Source organism: Oncorhynchus masou, unplaced genomic scaffold (assembly GCF_036934945.1).
Source record: "Oncorhynchus masou masou isolate Uvic2021 unplaced genomic scaffold, UVic_Omas_1.1 unplaced_scaffold_2090, whole genome shotgun sequence".
NCBI classification, from domain to species: Eukaryota; Metazoa; Chordata; class Actinopteri; order Salmoniformes; family Salmonidae; genus Oncorhynchus; species Oncorhynchus masou.
Window position 1 is genome coordinate 66,999 of NW_027008571.1, and position 20,917 is coordinate 87,915.

General features: G+C 48.3%; 1 pseudogene; it reads left to right on the forward strand.

Annotated features, from left to right (window-relative positions):
- The first annotated feature begins 1,497 nt into the window (after positions 1 to 1,497).
- Positions 1,498 to 20,707, forward strand: LOC135532892 (N-alpha-acetyltransferase 60-like; annotated as a pseudogene).
- The last annotated feature ends 210 nt before the right edge of the window (positions 20,708 to 20,917 follow it).

A 20,917-nucleotide genomic window follows, 5' to 3' on the forward strand; every position in this document is an offset into this window, starting at 1 on the left:
ATAAGAATATAGTATATACATATGAGATGAGTAATGCATAGAATAAGATACAGTAGAATAGTATAGAATACAGTATATACATATGAGATGAGTAATGCATAGAATAAGATACAGTAGAATAGTATAGAATACAGTATATACATATGAGATGAGTAATGCATAGACTAAGATACAGTAGAATAGTATAGAATACAGTATATACATATGAGATGAGTAATACATAGACTAAGATACAGTAAAATAGTATAGAATACAGTATATACATATGAGAAGAGTAATACATTATTAAAGTACCATTGTTTAAAGTGACTAGCGTTCCATAAATTAAAGTGGCCAGTGATTTCAAGGCTGTATGTAGGCAGCAGCCTCTCTCTGTGTTAGTGGTGGCTGTTTAACAGTCTGATGGCCTTAAGATATAAGCTGTTTTTCAGTCTCTCGGTCCCTGCTTTGATACACCTGTACTGACCTCGCCTTCTGGATGATAGCGGGGTGAACAGCAGTGGCTCGGGTGGATGTTGTCCTTGATGATTGTTTTTGGCCCGCGTGACATCGGGTGCTGTTGTATTGGATTTGCCCGAAACAACACTATGTATTCAGCACAAAATGTGAACTGCTTTGCCACATTTGTTGCAGTATTACTTTAGTGCCTTGTTACAAACAGGATGCATGTTTTAGAATATTGTTATTCTGTACAGGCTTCCTTCTTTTCAGTCACAATTCTGTGTTTGAAATTTACTGCTCGACTGAGGGACCTTAAAGAGGGACCAAAATGTAAATGTAAAAATGATAAATTGCAAAGCACACTGGGTATTATTATTGGCCTTGTTTTGGGTGCGGAGCCTATTTGAATAATACCCAGTGTTCATTTACACCATAGTGCCATCAGATTTCTGATACCATTGCAGTGTGAAAGGGGGAGACAAAATTGTGAACTGCTATAAAAAAATAAAAAAATAAAAAAATAAATATATATATGTACATATACAGTGCCTTGCGAAAGTATTCGGCTCCCTTGAACTTTGCGACCTTTTGCCACATTTCAGGCTTCAAACATAAAGATATAAAACTGTATTTTTTTGTGAAGAATCAACAACAAGTGGGACACAATCATGAAGTGGAACGACATTTATTGGATATTTCAAACTTTTTTAACAAATCAAAAACTGAAAAATTGGGCGTGCAAAATTATTCAGCCCCTTTAAGTTAATACTTTGTAGCGCCACCTTTTGCTGCGATTACAGCTGTAAGTCGCTTGGGGTATGTCTCTATCAGTTTTGCACATCGAGAGACTGAATTTTTTTCTCATTCCTCCTTGCAAAACAGCTCAAGCTCAGTGAGCTCAATACTCAATACTGCCTATGTCTGAATATATAGTATGTTTGTTCCAATCATTTCGGGGGAAATTAAACTACAAAACCATATCCCATAGAAACTACATTTCCGCACACAAAGCTGAATGACTTCCGGAATGTGACATACACAGGAAGAAGCCAATTCGGCTTGTTGTCAAATTAGCAAAAGCTGACTAGCCAGCTAATGTATTGGTGGGAGACCAGTGTCAGTGGTTTTCTGAATAGAGAGCAAATTTGGGTTTTATCATGGTGTTTCCACTGTAGAAAACACTTTAAACGACACCCAAGGGATTTCACCCCACACTTTCCTCTTGTTCGAGCGCATAAACAAGGTAAGGTCAGCGGGCTACCCAGCTAATTGTAGCCATTATCCTCTACTCACTTTTGAGCTGACATAGTTAGCGAAGTGTTGTCCAGTTATACTTATATTTCCTTTACTTATTTTGCCTGGAATCGTAGCTAAGTAGGTCGCTACGTCAGCTAGCGAACCCCCTCAGAACTAGACAGCTAGCTAGGTTAGCTAACTCTCTTGTTTTGACAACCAGTCAAGTCTACCTATCTAACGCTCGCTAAAGGGGGAAGGAATTGGCTAATAATGCATCTTGTTTAGCTGAATTTACTGTGGAATGTCAACCGAACAACATATATGTCAGTTTGCTAGCAGTGTTAGCTAGCTTGATAACATAGCACCTTACTAGGGCTGCTGATGAGGTTGTTTTGGCATTTAACTTAAAGCTCTGGTTTTGTCCACACCGACGACAGTTGCTACTGCCACCAGGGGCAGAGTAGTTTAAGAAGTTCATTTGGGATGAACACTCATATCCAGGCCCATGGAGCACAGATCGAAGTAGTGAATTATAAAGGTATTAGGGTGCCATTTGGGATGAACTCTCATATCCAGGACCAAGGACAGTTCACCTGGCAATTCATTAACCAGCTGACTAACTATTTTAAATGGACCATGGACAGTTGACCTGGCAATTCATTAACCAGCTGACTAACTATTTTAAAAAGACCATGGACAGTTGACCTGGCAATTCATTAATCAGCTGACTAACCATTTTAAAAGGACCATGGACAGTTGACCTGGCAATTCATTAACCAGCTGACTAACTATTTTAAAAAGACCATGGACAGTTGACCTGGCAATTCATTAATCAGCTGACTAACCATTTTAAAAGGACCATGGACAGTTGACCTGGCAATTCATTAACCAGCTGACTAACTATTTTAAAAGTTGTGTATAAATATATAAACAAAATATGGCAGACAATGTTATAGAAGATTGATCAGTGTGATTGGTGTGTGTGATCTGTGATTGATGGGTTGTAGGAGTTAATAAATGTATCTGTTCCACTGGATGTCAGAAGGTGAATTCACCAATTTGTAAGTCGCTCTGGATAAGAGCGTCTGCTAAATGACTTAAATGTAAATGTATCTCTCCTGGCATTGGTCATTTTCTAGGTGTGAATGACCGACGTGGTGTCCCCCACTGCGCTCAGCGAAGTCCAGCTCCGCCTCCTCTGCCACGATGACATAGGCAGCGTCAAGCTGCTGTGCGGTGATTGGTTCCCCATCGAGTGAGTACTGCGACACGCGGCCAATAGCAACACAGGATCGGATCATGTTCACTAGAGAGAGAGCTGAGTGAAACTGTAGTGGTACTTTAACTTGTCTAATAAGAACAGATTTTCACTTTCCGTTTCAAAATGCTTTGCTTTGTTGAGCCCCACTGAACACAACCCAGGACACCTGTCCTCACCTGTCACCTGTCCTCACCTGTTACCTGTCCTCACCTGTCACCTTAATACAGCTGAAGTCTATATCACCTGTCACCTTAATACAGCTGAAGTCTACATCACCTGTCCTCACCTGTCCCCTGTCACCTTAAAACAGCTGAAGTCTACATCACCTGTCCTCACCTGTACCCTGTCACCTTAATACAGCTGAAGTCTACATCACCTGTCACCTGTCACCTTAATACAGCTGAAGTCTACATTACCTGTCCTCACCTGTCCCCTGTCCTCACCTGTCCCCTGTCACCTTAATACAGCTGAAGTCTACATTACCTGTCCTCACCTGTCACCTTAATACAGCTGAAGTCTACCTCACCTGTCCCCTGTCACCTTAATACAGCTGAAGTCTACATCACCTGTCCTCACCTGTCACCTGTAAACAGCTGAAGTCTACTCATTCTATTTACCACCTGTTCCTACCTTAAGGCATATTAGGCCTATAAGCCATTTAATACAGCTTCTATCCCAAGTGACAGACATGTTTTCCATATGAGTGACCACAGCAGGAATCTAACCTCTGAGCCTCACCTGTCCCCCAACAGGTACCCAGACTCGTGGTATAATGACATCACATCCAACAAGAAGTTCTTCTCCCTGTTCCGCCATCTTCAAGGGAGGCATCGTGGGAATGATCGTAGCTGAGATCAAGGGCCGGACCAAAGTACACAGAGGTACTGGTGCTGGGGTAGAGATGGTCCTGACTGACAGTACACAGAGAGGTGCTGGGGTAGAGATGGTCCTGACTGACAGTACACAGAGAGGTACTGGTGCTGGGGTAGAGATGGTCCTGACTGACAGTACACAGAGAGGTACTGGTGCTGGGGTAGAGATGGTCCTGACTGACAGTACACAGAGAGGTACTGGTGCTGGGGTAGAGATGGTCCTGACTGACAGTACACAGAGAGGTACTGGTGCTGGGGTAGAGATGGTCCTGACTGACAGTACACAGAGAGGTACTGGGGTAGAGATGGTCCTGACTGACAGTACACAGAGAGGTACTGGTGCTGGGGTAGAGATGGTCCTGACTGACAGTACACAGAGAGGTGCTGGGGTAGAGATGGTCCTGACTGACAGTACACAGAGAGGTGCTGGGGTAGAGATGGTCCTGACTGACAGTACACAGAGAGGTACTGGGGTAGAGATGGTCCTGACTGACAGTACACAGAGAGGTACTGGGGTAGAGATGGTCCTGACTGACAGTACACAGAGAGGTGCTGGGGTAGAGATGGTCCTGACTGACAGTACACAGAGAGGTACGGGTGCTGGGGTAGAGATGGTCCTGACTGACAGTACACAGAGAGGTACTGGTGCTGGGGTAGAGATGGTCCTGACTGACAGTACACAGAGAGGTACTGGTGCTGGGGTAGAGATGGTCCTGACTGACAGTACACAGAGAGGTACTGGGGTAGAGATGGTCTGACTGACAGTACACAGAGAGGTGCTGGGGTAGAGATGGTCCTGACTGACAGTACACAGAGAGGTGCTGGGGTAGAGATGGTCCTGACTGACAGTACACAGAGAGGTGCTGGTGCTGGGGTAGAGATGGTCCTGACTGACAGTACACAGAGAGGTGCTGGGGTAGAGATGGTCCTGACTGACAGTACACAGAGAGGTACTGGGGTAGAGATGGTCCTGACTGACAGTACACAGAGAGGTGCTGGGGTAGAGATGGTCCTGACTGACAGTACACAGAGAGGTACTGGTGCTGGGGTAGAGATGGTCCTGACTGACAGTACACAGAGGTGCTGGGGTAGAGATGGTCCTGACTGACAGTACACAGAGAGGTACTGGGGTAGAGATGGTCCTGACTGACAGTACACAGAGAGGTGCTGGGGTAGAGATGGTCCTGACTGACAGTACACAGAGAGGTACTGGTGCTGGGGTAGAGATGGTCCTGACTGACAGTACACAGAGAGGTACTGGGGTAGAGATGGTCCTGACTGACAGTACACAGAGAGGTGCTGGGGTAGAGATGGTCCTGACTGACAGTACACAGAGAGGTACTGGGGTAGAGATGGTCCTGACTGACAGTACACAGAGAGGTGCTGGGGTAGAGATGGTCCTGACTGACAGTACACAGAGAGGTGCTGGGGTAGAGATGGTCCTGACTGACAGTACACAGAGAGGTACTGGTGCTGGGGTAGAGATGGTCCTGACTGACAGTACACAGAGAGGTACTGGTGCTGGGGTAGAGATGGTCCTGACTGACAGTACACAGAGAGGTACTGGTGCTGGGGTAGAGATGGTCCTGACTGACAGTACACAGAGAGGTGCTGGGGTAGAGATGGTCCTGACTGACAGTACACAGAGAGGTACTGGTGCTGGGGTAGAGATGGTCCTGACTGACAGTACACAGAGAGGTACTGGTGCTGGGGTAGAGATGGTCCTGACTGACAGTACACAGAGAGGTGCTGGGGTAGAGATGGTCTGACTGACAGTACACAGAGAGGTACTGGTGCTGGGGTAGAGATGGTCCTGACTGACAGTACACAGAGAGGTACTGGTGCTGGGGTAGAGATGGTCCTGACTGACAGTACACAGAGAGGTGCTGGGGTAGAGATGGTCCTGACTGACAGTACACAGAGAGGTACTGGTGCTGGGGTAGAGATGGTCCTGACTGACAGTACACAGAGAGGTACAGAGATGGTCCTGACTGACAGTACACAGAGAGGTGCTGGGGTAGAGATGGTCCTGACTGACAGTACACAGAGAGGTACTGGGGTAGAGATGGTCCTGACTGACAGTACACAGAGAGGTACTGGTGCTGGGGTAGAGATGGTCCTGACTGACAGTACACAGAGAGGTGCTGGTGCTGGGGTAGAGATGGTCCTGACTGACAGTACACAGAGAGGTGCTGGGGTAGAGATGGTCCTGACTGACAGTACACAGAGAGGTGCGGGTGCTGGGGTAGATCAAATCAAATTTTATTTGTCACATACACATGGTTAGCAGATGTTAATGCGAGTGTAGCGACATGCTTGTGCTTCTAGTTCCGACAATGCAGTAATAACCAACAAGTAATCTAACTAACAATTCCAAAACTAATATCTTATACACAGGATCATTTGGAATCTGAAGTTGTATTACTATCTGTAATGTAAATGGGTTTGAGCCCAACACTGATAATAGTAGTTATGTTTCCAGTCGTGCCGTTAGTTCCACATCCCTGTCACTCACATTCCTTAGGAACAGTCTGACATGGAACACACTGACATTCTACATTCTGTTTATAGTCTCCTACTAATTAGACCTGAAGCAGCCGGAGGAAGAGGAGTGGAGGAGGAGGGAGGGGGAGGAGGAGGGGGGGGAGGGGACTAGGGGAGAGGAGGAGGGTGGGGGAGGAGGAGGGGGGAGGAGGAGGAGGGGGGAGGGGAGAGGAGGAGGGGTGGAGGAGGGGGGAGGGGATGAGGGTGGGGGAGGGAGAGGAGGAGGGGGAGGGGGGATGAGGAGGGAGACAAGGAGGGTGGGGGTGAGGGGAGAGGAGGAGGGTGGGAGGAGGAGGAGTGGGGGGGGGAGGGGACTAGGGGAGAGAAGGAGGGTGGGGGGAGGGAGAGGAGGGAGGGTGGGGGAGGGGGAGGGAGGAGGAGGAGGAGGGGAGGGGGGATGGGGAGAGGGAGGGAGGGTGGGGGTGAGGAGGGGAGGGAGGAGGAGTGGGGGGGTGGAGGAGGAGGGGAGGGGGGGATGAGGAGGGAGACAAGGAGGGTGGGGGTGAGGGGGAGGAGGAGGAGGGTGGGGGCGAGGAGTGGAGGTGGAGGTGGAGGGGGTGGAGGTGGAGGGGTATTGAAGAGTAATACATCTGCAGGATGGAGACATCCTAGCCTCTAGGTTTCCTGGTGTTAGTCCAGTGTTTATAAGTATTAATAGCTGTGTATAACCTCTCCTCTCTGCAGGAAGGAGACATCCTAGCCTCTAGGTTTCCTGGTGTTAGTCCAGTGTTTATAAGTATTAATAGCTGTGTATAACCTCTCCTCTCTGCAAGATGGAGACATCCTAGCCTCTAGGTTTCCTGGTGTTAGTCCAGTGTTTATAAGTATTAATAGCTGTGTATAACCTCTCCTCTCTGCAAGATGGAGACATCCTAGCCTCTAGGTTTCCTGGTGTTAGTCCAGTGTTTATAAGTATTAATAGCTGTGTATAACCTCTCCTCTCTGAAGGATGGAGACATCCTAGCCTCTAGGTTTCCTGGTGTTAGTCCAGTGTTTATAAGTATTAATAGCTGTGTATAACCTCTCCTCTCTGCAGCATGGAGACATCCTAGCCTCTGGGTTTCCTGGTGTTAGTCCAGTGTTTATAAGTATTAATAGCTGTGTATAACCTCTCCTCTCTGAAGGATGGAGACATCCTAGCCTCTAGGTTTCCTGGTGTTAGTCCAGTGTTTCTAAGTATTAATAGCTGTGTATAACCTCTCCTCTCTGCAAGATGGAGACATCCTAGCCTCTAGGTTTCCTGGTGTTAGTCCAGTGTTTATAAGTATTAATAGCTGTGTATAACCTCTCCTCTCTGCAAGATGGAGACATCCTAGCCTCTAGGTTTCCTGGTGTTAGTCCAGTGTTTATAAGTATTAATAGCTGTGTATAACCTCTCCTCTCTGCAGCATGGAGACCTCCTAGCCTCTAGGTTTCCTGGTGTTAGTCCAGTGTTTCTAAGTATTAATAGCTGTGTATAACCTCTCCTCTCTGCAGCATGGAGACCTCCTAGCCTCTAGGTTTCCTGGTGTTAGTCCAGTGTTTATAAGTATTAATAGCTGTGTATAACCTCTCCTCTCTGAAGGATGGAGACATCCTAGCCTCTAGGTTTCCTGGTGTTAGTCCAGTGTTTATAAGTATTAATAGCTGTGTATAACCTCTCCTCTCTGCAGCATGGAGACATCCTAGCCTCTAGGTTTCCTGGTGTTAGTCCAGTGTTTATAAGTATTAATAGCTGTGTATAACCTCTCCTCTCTGCAGCATGGAGACATCCTAGCCTCTAGGTTTCCTGGTGTTAGTCCAGTGTTTCTAAGTATTAATAGCTGTGTATAACCTCTCCTCTCTGCAGCATGGAGACATCCTAGCCTCTAGGTTTCCTGGTGTTAGTCCAGTGTTTATAAGTATTAATAGCTGTGTATAACCTCTCCTCTCTGCAGGTTGGAGACATCCTAGCCTCTGGGTTTCCTGGTGTTAGTCCAGTGTTTATAAGTATTAATAGCTGTGTATAACCTCTCCTCTCTGCAAGATGGAGACATCCTAGCCTCTAGGTTTCCTGGTGTTAGTCCAGTGTTTATAAGTATTAATAGCTGTGTATAACCTCTCCTCTCTGTAGGATGGAGACATCCTAGCCTCTAGGTTTCCCGTGGACACCCAGGTGGCTTACATCCTGAGTCTGGGGGTGGTGAAGGAGTTCAGGAAACATGGAATAGGTAGGTACACCGCCACACGGGTCACGAGTCATGGAGGTCTAGTGTTTAGAGCGTTGGACTAGTAACCGGAAGGTTGCAAGTTCAAATCCCCGAGCTGACAAGGTACAAAGCTGTTGCAGTGACCGTTTTACTGCCACACGGGTGAGTCACGAGTCATGCAGGCAGTCAAATTCCACATGGCCGTGTCGTCACGGTAATTAGGCTTCGCCAAGCTCGGATGCTGCTGATGGGGCGGCAGGGTAGCCTAGTGGTTAGAGTGTTGGACTAGTAACCCGGAAGGTTGCAAGTTTGAATCCCCGAGCTGACAAGGTACAAATCTGTCGTTCTGCCCCTAAACAAGGCAGTTAACCCACTGTTCCTAGGCCAGTCATTGAAAATAAGAATTTGTTCTTAACTGACTTGCCTAGTAAAATAAAATTAAAAAAAATAAAACTGCTCAACACAGAATAGCCGAATGTGCGCACTTCCTATCAAATCGTTTGGAGAAAATATTTATATTTTATTCAGCATTGTTCACTTGTATTGTTCCTATTTAAAAAATAATATAAAATATTGCCAGGGAATTCTACGCATGTCTTGTCTGCTCAGTGAAGTGGTGTCGCCCACAGCCACATGGCAGAGCCAGATCAGGACCCAATAATAAGGACGACTCAGAGTACGCTGTTCTGTTCTTCTGAAATAGACAACATTTTCTTCAGATCATGCTTCTTTAGACCTGTCTAAAATAAATAGTTCATTTATTGTGAAGGTGTAGGCTATATTACATGGATTTATTTGACTTTTTAAAATGGCTTGTAGGCTGTGTGTGGGAGCCAGGAGATGCTACATGTGTTTCTGTTAATTAACCTGTCACTCACCGTGAGACCGGCAGTTATTTGCATGACAATCACCGGCTGACAATTTTTGTGACCGCCACAACCCTAGGTACACACAGTCACTCACTCACAGTCACTCACTCACAGTCACTCAGTCACTGTCACTCAGTCACTGTCACTCAGTCACTGTCACTCACTCACAGTCACTCACTCACAGTCACTCACTCACAGTCACTCACTCACAGTCACTCAGTCACTGTCACTCAGTCGGTCAGTCACTCACTCACTCAGTCACTCACTCACTCACTCAGTCACTCACTCAGTCACTCACTCAGTCACTCAGTCAGTCAGTCAGTCACTCACTCACTCACTGTCACTCACTCACTGTCACTCACTCACTGTCACTCAGTCACTCAGTCACTCACTCACTCACTCACTCACTCACTCACTCACTCACTCACTCACTCACTCAGTCAGTCAGTCAGTCAGTCAGTCAGTCAGTCAGTCAGTCAGTCAGTCAGTCAGTCAGTCACTCACTCACTGTCACTCAGTCACTCACTGTCACTCACTCACTGTCACTCAGTCACTCAGTCACTCACTCACTCACTCACTCAGTCAGTCAGTCAGTCAGTCAGTCAGTCAGTCAGTCAGTCAGTCAGTCACTCACTCACTGTCACTCAGTCACTCACTCACTCACTCACTCACTCACTCACTCACTCACTCACTCACTCACTCACTCACTGTCACTCACTCACTCAGTCACTCACTCACTGTCACTCACTCACTCACTCACTCACTCACTCACTCACTCACTCACTCACTCACTCACTCACTCACTCACTCACTGTCCTGCTACTCTCTTCTTGTCCCCCTCCCAGGCTCCTTGCTGCTGGACAGTCTGAAGGAACACATCTCCACCACGGCCCAGGACCACTGCAAGGCCATCTACCTCCACGTGCTGACAACCAACACCACGGCTATACACTTCTACCACAACAGGTAGGTAGGGACCTGCTATACACTTCTACCACAACAGGTAGGTAGAGACCTGCTATACACTTCTACCACAACAGGTAGGTAGAGACCTGCTATACACTTCTACCACAACAGGTAGGTAGAGACCTGCTATACACTTCTACCACAACAGGTAGGTAGAGACCTGCTATACACTTCTACCACAACAGGTAGGTAGGTAGAGACCTGCTATACACTTCTACCACAACAGGTAGGTAGAGACCTGCTATACACTTCTACCACAACAGGTAGGTAGGTAGAGACCTGCTATACACTTCTACCACAACAGGTAGGTAGGGACCTGCTATACACTTCTACCACAACAGGTAGGTAGAGACCTGCTATACACTTCTACCACAACAGGTAGGTAGAGACCTGCCATACACATCTACCACAACAGGTAGGTAGGGACCTGCTATACACTTCTACCACAACAGGTAGGTAGGTAGAGACCTGCTATACACTTCTACCACAACAGGTAGGTAGAGACCTGCTATACACTTCTACCACAACAGGTAGGTAGAGACCTGCTATACACTTCTACCACAACAGGTAGGTAGAGACCTGCTATACACTTCTACCACAACAGGTAGGTAGAGACCTGCTATACACTTCTACCACAACAGGTAGGTAGGTAGAGACCTGCTATACACTTCTACCACAACAGGTAGGTAGGTAGAGACCTGCTATACACTTCTACCACAACAGGTAGGTAGGGACCTGCTATACACTTCTACCACAACAGGTAGGTAGAGACCTGCTATACACTTCTACCACAACAGGTAGGTAGAGACCTGCCATACACATCTACCACAACAGGTAGGTAGGGACCTGCTATACACTTCTACCACAACAGGTAGGTAGAGACCTGCTATACACTTCTACCACAACAGGTAGGTAGAGACCTGCTATACACTTCTACCACAACAGGTAGGTAGAGACCTGCTATACACTTCTACCACAACAGGTAGGTAGAGACCTGCTATACACTTCTACCACAACAGGTAGGTAGGGACCTGCTATACACTTCTACCACAACAGGTAGGTAGAGACCTGCTATACACTTCTACCACAACAGGTAGGTAGAGAACTGCTATACACTTCTACCACAACAGGTAGGTAGAGACCTGCTATACACTTCTACCACAACAGGTAGGTAGAGACCTGCTATACACTTCTACCACAACAGGTAGGTAGGGACCTGCTATACACTTCTACCACAACAGGTAGGTAGAGACCTGCTATACACTTCTACCACAACAGGTAGGTAGAGACCTGCTATACACTTCTACCACAACAGGTAGGTGGGGACCTGCTATACACTTCTACCACAACAGGTAGGTAGAGACCTGCTATACACTTCTACCACAACAGGTAGGTAGAGACCTGCTATACACTTCTACCACAACAGGTAGGTAGAGACCTGCTATACACTTCTACCACAACAGGTAGGTGGGGACCTGCTATACACTTCTACCACAACAGGTAGGTGGGGACCTGCTATACACTTCTACCACAACAGGTAGGTGGGGACCTGCTATACACTTCTACCACAACAGGTAGGTAGGTAGAGACCTGCTATACACTTCTACCACAACAGGTAGGTGGGGACCTGCTATACACTTCTACCACAACAGGTAGGTAGAGACCTGCTATACACTTCTACCACAACAGGTAGGTAGAGAACTGCTATACACTTCTACCACAACAGGTAGGTAGGTAGAGACCTGCTATACACTTCTACCACAACAGGTAGGTAGGTAGAGACCTGCTATACACTTCTACCACAACAGGTAGGTAGAGACCTGCTATACACTTCTACCACAACAGGTAGGTAGGGACCTGCTATACACTTCTACCACAACAGGTAGGTAGAGACCTGCTATACACTTCTACCACAACAGGTAGGTAGGTAGAGACCTGCTATACACTTCTACCACAACAGGTAGGTAGGTAGAGACCTGCTATACACTTCTACCACAACAGGTAGGTAGGGACCTGCTATACACTTCTACCACAACAGGTAGGTAGGTAGAGACCTGCTATACACTTCTACCACAACAGGTAGGTAGAGACCTGCTATACACTTCTACCACAACAGGTAGGTAGGGACCTGCTATACACTTCTACCACAACAGGTAGGTAGAGAACTGCTATACACTTCTACCACAACAGGTAGGTAGAGACCTGCTATACACTTCTACCACAACAGGTAGGTAGGTAGAGACCTGCTATACACTTCTACCACAACAGGTAGGTAGGGACCTGCTATACACTTCTACCACAACAGGTAGGTAGAGACCTGCTATACACTTCTACCACAACAGGTAGAGAGACCTGCTATACACTTCTACCACAACAGGTAGGTAGGGACCTGCTATACACTTCTACCACAACAGGTAGGTAGAGACCTGCTATACACTTCTACCACAACAGGTAGGTAGGTAGAGACCTGCTATACACTTCTACCACAACAGGTAGGTAGGTAGAGACCTGCTATACACTTCTACCACAACAGGTAGGTAGGTAGAGACCTGCTATACACTTCTACCACAACAGGTAGGTAGAGACCTGCTATACACTTCTACCACAACAGGTAGGTAGAGACCTGCTATACACTTCTACCACAACAGGTATTGTAGAGACCTGCTATACACTTCTACCACAACAGGTAGGTAGGTAGAAAAGAGACCTGCTATACACTTCTACCACAACAGGTAGGTAGGTAGAGACCTGCTATACACTTCTACCACAACAGGTAGGTAGAGACCTGCTATACACTTCTACCACAACAGGTAGGTAGAGACCTGCTATACACTTCTACCACAACAGGTAGGTAGGTAGAGACCTGCTATACACTTCTACCACAACAGGTAGGTATGTAGAGACCTGCTATACACTTCTACCACAACAGGTAGGTAGAGATCTGCATGGAGGAATGGGCCAAAATACCAGCAACAGTGTGTGAAAACCTTGTGAAGACTTACAGAAAACGTTTGACCTCTGTCATTGCCAACAAAGGGTATATAACAAAGTATTGAGATAAACTTTTGTTATTGACCAAATACTTATTTTCCACCATAATTTGCAAATAAATAAATTAAAAATCCTACAATGTGATTTTCAGGATTTTTGTTTCTCATTTTGTCATAGTTGAAGTGTACCTATGCTGAAAATTACAGGCCTCTCATCTTTTTAAGTGGGAGAACTTGCACAATTGGTGGCTGACTAAATACTTTTTTTGCCCCCACTGTAGCTACTGGTTGTATGTGTTTTAAAATGATGATATAAAAGACATGAATCCCAACAGAGACTTCACGCAGCATCACTACCTGCCTTACTACTACTCCATACGAGGTGTGCTGAAAGATGGGTTCACATATGTACTGTACATCAACGGAGGGCATCCGCCCTGGACGCTCTTATATCCTTTACTACTGGGGGGGTGGGGGCTAGTGTGCATCCGCCCTGGACGCTCTTATATCCTTTACTACTGGGGGACGAGTGTGCATCCGCCCTGGACGCTCTTATATCCTTTACTACTGGGGGGGACGAGTGTGCATCCGCCCTGGGACTCTTATATCCTTTACTACTGGGGGACAGTGTGCATCCGCCCTGGGCGCTCTTATATCCTTTACTACTGGGGGGACGAGTGTGCATCCCAAGCTCTTATATCCTTTACACTGGTGGGGGAAGTGTGCATCCGCCCTGGACGCTCTTATATCCTTTACTACTGGGGGGGGGACAGTGTGCATCCGCCCTGGACGCTCTTATATCCTTTACTACTGGGGGGAATGGTGCATCCGCCCTGGACGCTCTTATATCCTTTACTACTGGGGGGGCGAGTGTGCATCCGCCCTGGGACGCTCTTATATCCTTTACTACTGGGGGGGGGGACGAGTGTGCATCCGCCCTGGACGCTCTTATATCCTTTACTACAAGTGTGCATCCGCCCTGGACGCTCTTATATCCTTTACTACTGGGGGGACAAGTGTGCATCCGCCCTGACGCTCTTATATCCTTTACTACTGGGGGGGACGAGTGTGCATCCGCCCTGGACGCTCTTATATCCTTTACTACTGGGGGACGGTGTGCATCCGCCCTGGAGCTCTTATATCCTTTACTACTGAGGGCGAGTGTGCATCCGCCCTGGACGCTCTTATATCCTTTACTACTGGGGGGGAGAGTGTGCATCCGCCCTGGACGCTCTTATATCCTTTACTACTGGGGGGGACAAGTGTGCATCCGCCCTGAAAACGCTCTTATATCCTTTACTACTGGGGGACGGTGTGCATCCGCCCTGGACGCTCTTATATCCTTTACTACTGGGACAAGTGTGCATCCGCCCTGGACGCTCTTATATCCTTTACTACTGGGGCTAGTGTGCATCCGCCCTGGACAAGTGTGCATCCGCCCTGGACGCTCTTATATCCTTTACTACTGGGGGGGACGAGTGTGCATCCGCCTGGACGCTCTTATATCCTTTACTACTGGGGGGACAGTGTGCATCCGCCCTGGACGCTCTTATATCCTTTACTACTGGGGGACGAGTGTGCATCCGCCCCTGAAAATTACGCTCTTATATCCTTTACTAAGGGGGGACTGTGCATCCGCCCTGGACGCTCTTATATCCTTTACTACTGGGGGGACGAGTGTGCATCCGCCCTGGACGCTCTTATATCCTTTACTACTGGGGGGTAGTGTGCATCCGCCCTGGACGCTCTTATATCCTTTACTACTGGGGGCGCAGTGTGCATCCGCCCTGGACGCTCTTATATCCTTTACTACTGGGGGACGAGTGTGCATCCGCCCTGGACGCTCTTATATCCTTTACTACTGGGGGACAAGTGTGCATCCGCCCTGGACGCTCTTATATCCTTTACTACTGGGGGACGAGTGTGCATCCGCCCTGGACGCTCTTATATCCTTTACTACTGGGGGGGACAAGTGTGCATCCGCCCTGGACGCTCTTATATCCTTTACTACTGGGGGGCTAGTGTGCATCCGCCCTGGACGCTCTTATATCCTTTACTACTGGGGGGGGCTAGTGTGCATCCGCCCTGGACGCTCTTATATCCTTTACTACTGGGGGGACGAGTGTGCATCCGCCCTGGACGCTCTTATATCCTTTACTACTGGGGGGGACGCAGTGTGCATCCGCCCTGGACGCTCTTATATCCTTTACTACTGGGGGACGAGTGTGCATCCGCCCTGGACGCTCTTATATCCTTTACTACTGGGGGGACAGTGTGCATCCGCCCTGGACGCTCTTATATCCTTTACTACTGGGGGACAGTGTGCATCCGCCCTGGACGCTCTTATATCCTTTACTACTGGGGGGACGAGTGTGCATCCGCCCTGGACGCTCTTATATCCTTTACTACTGGGGGCTAGTGTGCATCCGCCCTGGACGCTCTTATATCCTTTACTACTGGGGGGACGAGTGTGCATCCGCCCTGGACGCTCTTATATCCTTTACTACTGGGGGGGGCTAGTGTGCATCCGCCCTGGACGCTCTTATATCCTTTACTACTGGGGGGACGAGTGTGCATCCGCCCTGGACGCTCTTATATCCTTTACTACTGGGGGACGAGTGTGCATCCACCCTGGACGCTCTTATATCCTTTACTACTGGGGGACGAGTGTGCATCCGCCCTGGACGCTCTTATATCCTTTACTACTGGGGGGACGAGTGTGCATCCGCCCTGGACGCTCTTATATCCTTTACTACTGGGGGGACGAGTGTGCATCCGCCCTGGACGCTCTTATATCCTTTACTACTGGGGGGACGAGTGTGCATCCGCCCTGGACGCTCTTATATCCTTTACTACTGGGGGACGAGTGTGCATCCGCCCTGGACGCTCTTATATCCTTTACTACTGGGGGGACGAGTGTGCATCCACCCTGGACGCTCTTATATCCTTTACTACTGGGGGCTAGTGTGCATCCGCCTGGGACGCTCTTATATCCTTTACTACTGGGGGGGACGAGTGTGCATCCGCCCTGGACGCTCTTATATCCTTTACTACTGGGGGGGACGAGTGTGCATCCGCCTGGACGCTCTTATATCCTTTACTACTGGGGGACTTAGTGTGCATCCGCCCTGGACGCTCTTATATCCTTTACTACTGGGGGGACGAGTGTGCATCCGCCCTGGACGCTCTTATATCCTTTACTACTGGGGGACGAGTGTGCATCCGCCCTGGACGCTCTTATATCCTTTACTACTGGGGGACGAGTGTGCATCCGCCCTGGACGCTCTTATATCCTTTACTACTGGGGGGGACGAGTGTGCATCCGCCCTGGACGCTCTTATATCCTTTACTACTGGGGGACGAGTGTGCATCCGCCCTGACGCTCTTATATCCTTTACTACTGGGACGAGTGTGCATCCGCCCTGGACGCTCTTATATCCTTTACTACTGGGGGACGAGTGTGCATCCGCCCTGGACGCTCTTATATCCTTTACTACTGGGGGGACGAGTGTGCATCCGCCCTGGAATTCTTATATCCTTTACTACTGGGGGACGAGTGTGCATCCGCCCTGGACGCTCTTATATCCTTTACTACTGGGGGGCGAGTGTGCATCCGCCCTGGACGCTCTTATATCCTTTACTACTGGGGGGACGAGTGTGCATCCGCCCTGAACGCTCTTATATCCTTTACTACTGGGGGATTGGTGTGCATCCGCCCTGGACGCTCTTATATCCTTTACTACTGGGGGGAGTGTGCATCCGCCCTGGACGCTCTTATATCCTTTACTACTGGGGGGCTAGTGTGCATCCGCCCTGGACGCTCTTATATCCTTTACTACTGGGGGGGCGAGTGTGCATCCGCCCTGGACGCTCTTATATCCTTTACTACTGGGGGACGAGTGTGCATCCGCCCTGGACGCTCTTATATCCTTTACTACTGGGGGGGGGGAGTGTGCATCCGCCCTGGACGCTCTTATATCCTTTACTACTGGGGGGCTAGTGTGCATCCGCCCTGGACGCTCTTATATCCTTTACTACTGGGGGACAGTGTGCATCCGCCCTGGACGCTCTTATATCCTTTACTACTGGGGGATTTAGTGTGCATCCGCCCTGGACGCTCTTATATCCTTTACTACTGGGGGGACGAGTGTGCATCCGCCTGGACGCTCTTATATCCTTTACTACTGGGGGACAGTGTGCATCCGCCCTGGACGCTCTTATATCCTTTACTACTGGGGGGACGAGTGTGCATCCGCCCTGGACGCTCTTATATCCTTTACTACAGGGGGACGAGTGTGCATCCGCCCTGGACGTCTTATATCCTTTACTACTGGGGGACGAGTGTGCATCCGCCCTGGGACGCTCTTATATCCTTTACTACCAGTGTGCATCCGCCCTGGACGCTTATATCCTTTACTACTGGGGGCGAGTGTGCATCCGCCCTGGACGCTCTTATATCCTTACTACTGGGGGGAGTGTGCATCCGCCCTGGACGCTCTTATATCCTTTACTACTGGGGGGTACGAGTGTGCATCCGCCCTGGACGCTCTTATATCCAGTTTACTACTGGGGGACGAGTGTGCATCCGCCCTGGACGCTCTTATATCCTTTACTACTGGGGGGGGTAGTGTGCATCCGCCCTGGATCTTATATCCTTTACTACTGGGGGGACGAGTGTGCATCCGCCCTGGACGCTCTTATATCCTTTACTACTGGGGGACGAGTGTGCACAGAAACCCTGGACGCCTTATATCCTTTACTACTGGGGAAGTGTGCATCCGCCCTGGACGCTCTTATATCCTTTACTACTGGGGGGCAGTGTGCATCCGCCCTGGACGCTCTTATATCCTTTACTACTGGGGGGACGAGTGTGCATCCGCCCTGGACGCTCTTATATCCTTTACTACTGGGGACGAGTGTGCATCCGCCTGGACGCTCTTATATCCTTTACTACTGGGGGGACGAGTGTGCATCCGCCCTGGACGCTCTTATATCCTTTACTACTGGGGGACAAGTGTGCATCCGCCCTGGACGCTCTTATATCCTTTACTGGGGGGACAAGTGTGCATCCGCCCTGGACGCCTTATATCCTTTACTACTGGGGGCGAGTGTGCATCCGCCTGGACGCTCTTATATCCTTTACTGGGGGGGCGAGTGTGCATCCGCCCTGGACGCTCTTATATCCTTTACTACTGGGGGGACGAGTGCATCCGCCTGGACGCTCTTATATCCTTTACTACTGGGGGGCAGAGGGTTGGGAGGGGGGCAATGTAATGATGTTGATGATTGTTGGTAATCAATACAGTAGGGGGTAGGAGTCTGAGTGTGTCCATGTGGAGCTCCTGATCTAACTTAGATTTCACAGCTGGGGGTAAGACCTTTGGCAGTCAATATTTCTTTGTTTTTATTTGTAATTTATATATTTCACTTTTTAAAATGTGGCGTAGGTTGTGTCGATCAGTGGTAAAAACCATCCAAATGTAAATCCCTATTTAGAAATGGAAGAATTCTTGGAATTGGAATTGAATTGGAATTGAACAAGAGCCATTCTTGGCTGTGTTTTCTGGTGACAGGGACATGGTTGTTGCATTCAGTTCTTATCCATTCTGCAGCCTTCACACAGTCGGTGCCTAATTGAATATATCATCCTTAAAGTGTAACCCGTTATATCAATACATTACATATCATAAAATCAACATTTATTTGTCACGTGCGCCGAATACAACCGGTGTAGACCTTACTGTGAAATGCTTACTGACAGGCCCTAACCAACCGGTGTTGACCTCACTGTGAAATGTTGACTGACAGGCCCTAACCAACCAGTGTTGACCTCACTGTGAAATGTTGACTGACTGGCCCTAACCAACCAGTGTTGACCTCACTGTGAAATGCTGACTGACAGGCCCTAACCAACCAGTGTTGACCTCACTGTGAAATGCTGACTGACAGGCCCTAACCAACCAGTGTTGACCTTACTGTGAAATGCTGACTGACAGGCCCTAACCAACCAGTGTTGACCTTACTGTGAAATGCTGACTGACAGGCCCTAACCAACCAGTGTTGACCTTACTGTGAAATGTTAATGACAGGCCCTAACCAACCAGTGTTGACCTTACTGTGAAAAGCTTACTACAGGCCCTAACCAACCAGTGTTGACCTCACTGTGAAATGTTTACTGACTGGCCCTAACCAACCAGTGTTGACCTTACTGTGAAAAGCTTACTACAGGCCCTAACCAACCAGTGTAGACCTCACTGTGAAATGCTTACTGGTGTTGACATTCAGTTGTCTTAGTCTGGTCTAGTAGTTGGGTAGTATCCTGGTCAAATCAAATGTATTTATATAGCCCTTCGTACATCAGCTGATATCTCAAAGTGCTGTACAGAAACCCAGCCTAAAACCCCAAACAGCAAGCAATGCAGGTGTAGAAGCACGTTGGCTAGGAAAAACTCCCTAGAAAGGCCAAAACCTAGGAAGAAACCTAGAGAGGAACCAGGCTACATTTAGTTTAGCAGGACTAGTCCCTCTTAGTTCGTTTAGAGTTTGAGGGGGACATTTAGTTTAGCAGGACTAGTCCCTCTTAGTTCGTTTAGAGGTTGAGGGGGACATTTAGACTAGTCCCTCTTAGTTCGTTTAGAGGTTGAGGGGGACATTTAGACTAGTCCCTCTTAGTTCGTTTAGAGGTTGAGGGGGACATTTAGTTTAGCAGGACTAGTCCCTCTTAGTTCGTTTAGAGTTTGAGGGTGACATTTAGACTAGTCCCTCTTAGTTCGTTTAGAGGTTGAGGGGGGCATTTAGTTTAGCAGGACTAGTCCCTCTTAGTTCGTTTAGAGGTTGAGGGGGACATTTAGACTAGTCCCTCTTAGTTCGTTTAGAGTTTGAGGGGGACATTTAGTTTAGCAGGACGAGTCCCTCTTAGTTCGTTTAGAGTTTGAGGGGGACATTTAGTTTAGCAGGACTAGTCCCTCTTAGTTCGTTTAGAGTTTGAGGGGGACATTTAGTTTAGCAGGACTAGTCCCTCTTAGTTCGTTTAGAGTTTGAGTTAGTCTGGAATTGGAGATCAGTTGAATTAAATTATAAATTGAAGAACTGTTATAGAATATTACATTGATGGAATTGATAGGGAGATGGAATTGAATTAGTGTAATTGATCCCAACCTTGCTACATAAATCCTATAGTCCTTGACGGTCCTCTTGCACTGACTACATCCAACACATTGGCTCGGCCCTGGCCAGCCTCAGTCCCTGCTCGATCCCCCAGAGACTCTACAGACAGGCCCAGTCTCTGCTCCGCAGCCTGATCCCCTGGTCCGGCATCGCATCCAAGACTGGTATCCAGTACAGCAGGACCATGTGACAGTACAGGTGTGTATTTGGGAGAGGGTGGGTGGGGGTGTACACTATGTGTTGTTGTTTGACTTTCTTTTAACTCAATTCTCTCTCTCTCTCCTCTCTGTCTCTCCCTCTCCCCCCTCTCTCTCTCTCCTCTCTGTCTCTCTCTTGCCTCTCTCTCTCCTCTCTGTCTCTCTCTCTCCTCTCTGTCTCTCTCTCTCCTCTCTGTCTCTCGTCT